A 2,794-nucleotide genomic window follows, 5' to 3' on the forward strand; every position below is an offset into this window, starting at 1 on the left:
CCACCGGAGGAACCCGGCGCCCTTAGCTGTGGGGAGTAAGAAGTGGCTGTTGGCTGACAGGGCCTGTCCCCGAGGACCCGGAACAGCAGCTGCCACCTCCCCCTCGGCTCCAGGCTGTGGGAAATGCTCATTGCCTGGCTGCATGGGCGGCTGCTGCTCCGTGCTCTGGAGAGCGTCTGTATTGCTCTGTCAACCCCCCGTCTTCACTGAGCCAGTCTGGTAAGGTCCCAAGTGCCCCCTCCGGCCTGGCAGCTGAGAGTCTGTGCAGACATCAGCCCCCCTGCCAGCCCCACAGGCAGCAGCAGCACCAGCCCCCCAGCACCACAGGGGCACTCAATGCGCTTCCTGTGGGGAAATGGCTCCTTGGCGTCCAGCTGCTAGAGTGAGAGCCAGGAGAGAGCAGTGTCTGGCTCACCGTGGGGGAGAGAAGAGACCTGGTGAGTGCGGATCTCCCTCAGCCTCCCCCGCAAGGCTGGTCAGTTATATTGTCACTGTGATAGTCAGTGCTTCCCTTCAGGGCCATCCCCGAACAACTCCCCCCCTTTCCTCCCCAGGCCCTGCCTCCACTCCACCCCTGTCCCATCTCTTCCCGCCCTGCACCTTCCTGCCCCATTCCTCTCCCTCCCCCACCTCTTTCCATCTCTGCTCCTCCCCCTCCCCCGCCCAGTGCCTCCTGCACCCCACTGAACAGCTGATCACTGGCAAGTGGGAGGGGCTGAAGGGGAAGAGGAGGAGCTTGTCAGCAAGGCCTGTTGTGGGGCGGGGGGAGCTGGCTGCCAGTGGGTGCTGAGCACCTATTTTTTCTCTGTTGGTTCTGCAGCCCCGTAGCTCCCATGGAGTCGCTGACTCAGATCCTTTCACACTCTAGAGAGAGGAGCAGAACCAGGGCTATGGCTGATCCATGGGGCACTAGGTGAGTGGCAGAGGCTTCAGGCGCTGAGAGTTTGCCTGACCCCTCAGGGACACAGTGTGAGGTGGTGTCCCAGGCATCTCTATGAAAGGAGCAGAAGAGAATTTACTTGGGGTGGGGAGAGAATTGAGAGTGTCTCAGGGGGTTGTACAGAGGTGTTGCCCGGGTGAGGAACTGGCTAAAACACAGGCCTCGCTGTGAGTAGGATTTGAACCTGCGCAGGGGAACCCTATTGGATTTCAACTCCAACCCCTTAACCACTCGGCCATCACAGCTGTGAACACAAAATTGCCCCAATGCCAGAGAAACTGGTAAAGAATCCCAATGCCCAGGCATGAAGTCATCTGAACTACAGAATTCCCACTGCAAACCTGGCTCCCAAAGCACAGGGGGGATTGGGGGTTTGTTCTCTTTGCTTAGCCATGTGCAGTCGCACAGAGAGCGCGTTTAAAAGTCTCCCCTCCCACAGAGCGGGAAGGGGAAATGATTCTCAACTTGAAGCCTGATGTAGGGTGACCAGACGTCCCGATTTTATCAGGACTGTCTCAATATTTGCTTGTTTGTCCCGCATCCCGACCGATGTTTGGTCGGGACACTGGACAAACAAACAATTTTGCCCTCTGCTCCGGCACACAGGCAGAGCCCGTAGGGACACTCGCCCCCCTGACTCCGCCCCCTCCTTCCCCCATTGGATCCCTCCCGAAATCCCCGCCCTGGTGCTTCCCCCAGCCCCACCCCCTCACTGCCCCATTGGATCCCTCCCCGAATCCCCGCCCTGGCCCTGCCTCTTCCCCAAGCAGGCGGCATTCCTCCTCCCTCCCAGGTTTGCACACGGGCCATGGCCATGGCCGGGAGCGCAGCGCGGAGGCTGCTCCAGCCCCGGAGCCTGCAGGGCAGCGCAGTGGGGCTGGGGGCAGTGCAGAGCGGGCAGGACCCATGTGGGTGGGGGGCGGAGACACACGTGGGGCAGACACGCTCCTGCCGGGAGGGCCTGGGCCCGGCTGCCTGGTTCGCCCCTTGCCCGGGAGCTGCAGGAGGGACCTGGGACGCGGCTCGGCTGCAGAGCTCGGAGCCCAGGCTGGGCCCAGGAGCGAGGGGATGGGGGAGGTGGGGGTGTATTAGGGATTGGACCGAGAGTTGGGTGGAGACGGGGCTGTGCCACTGCTGCCTGGCCGGGGGGGGGAGCCTCCGGCTTTTTTTTTTGGCTCTGCCGCCAGCTTTTTTTTTTTTTTTTGCTCCGCCCCCCGCATCCCAATATTTCATCTTTGACATCTGGTCACCCCAGCCTGGTGTGAATGAGGATGTCTGGACCAAGGGGCCAGGGACTGGCCTTTGCTAGAGAAACCACTGTCAAGTTTTAGCCAATTAGGACAAGGCAGCAAATAAGAACAACCTCAGGTCTCAGTAAGTGCTGCAGGTAGCAAAGTCCTACAGGGAGCAGTTTCTGGCACTACACCTGCGCAGCTCTGCTCCCCGGCTCTTCTCGGGCTCCTGCTCTCTCCTTAGCTCTGCTCCACTCTGGCCCAGGCAGTTCCAGCTCCCACGGAGGATGGGACCCCCTGGCCTGGTGACTCCCTCATTACACTGCCTGGCCTGTCAGTGCGGCTAACTTGGAGCTTTGGCCTCTCCCCGTTGCCCCTGGGGACTGTCAGTCTCAGGGTCCTGATTTCCCATTGGCCCTTGCCCCTTCTATTGGGACTGGGAACTAGCCAACCAAAAACCCCACTAAGTTTTAGTAAGGGGCCAACAGTCCCTTACATGAGCCAGTCCCATGGGGGTCACCAATGTGCAGAAAAAGCAGCACGAGCTTGTCCCATGGTGTAAGGGACAGCACTCAGGACTCTAAATCCTGCAATCTGAGTTCAAATCTCAGTGTGACCTTGT

At 60.1% G+C, this 2,794-nt stretch overlaps 1 non-coding gene across 1 annotated transcript; it reads right to left on the reverse strand.

Moving 5' to 3' along the window:
* Nucleotides 1-1,103: 1,103 nt before the first annotated feature.
* On the reverse strand, nucleotides 1,104-1,185 carry TRNAS-UGA. The gene has a single exon. It is a non-coding gene; the product is annotated as a tRNA-Ser (tRNA).
* Nucleotides 1,186-2,794: the final 1,609 nt, after the last annotated feature.

Source organism: Mauremys mutica, unplaced genomic scaffold, assembly GCF_020497125.1.
Source record: "Mauremys mutica isolate MM-2020 ecotype Southern unplaced genomic scaffold, ASM2049712v1 Super-Scaffold_100201, whole genome shotgun sequence".
Taxonomy (NCBI): domain Eukaryota; kingdom Metazoa; phylum Chordata; order Testudines; family Geoemydidae; genus Mauremys; species Mauremys mutica.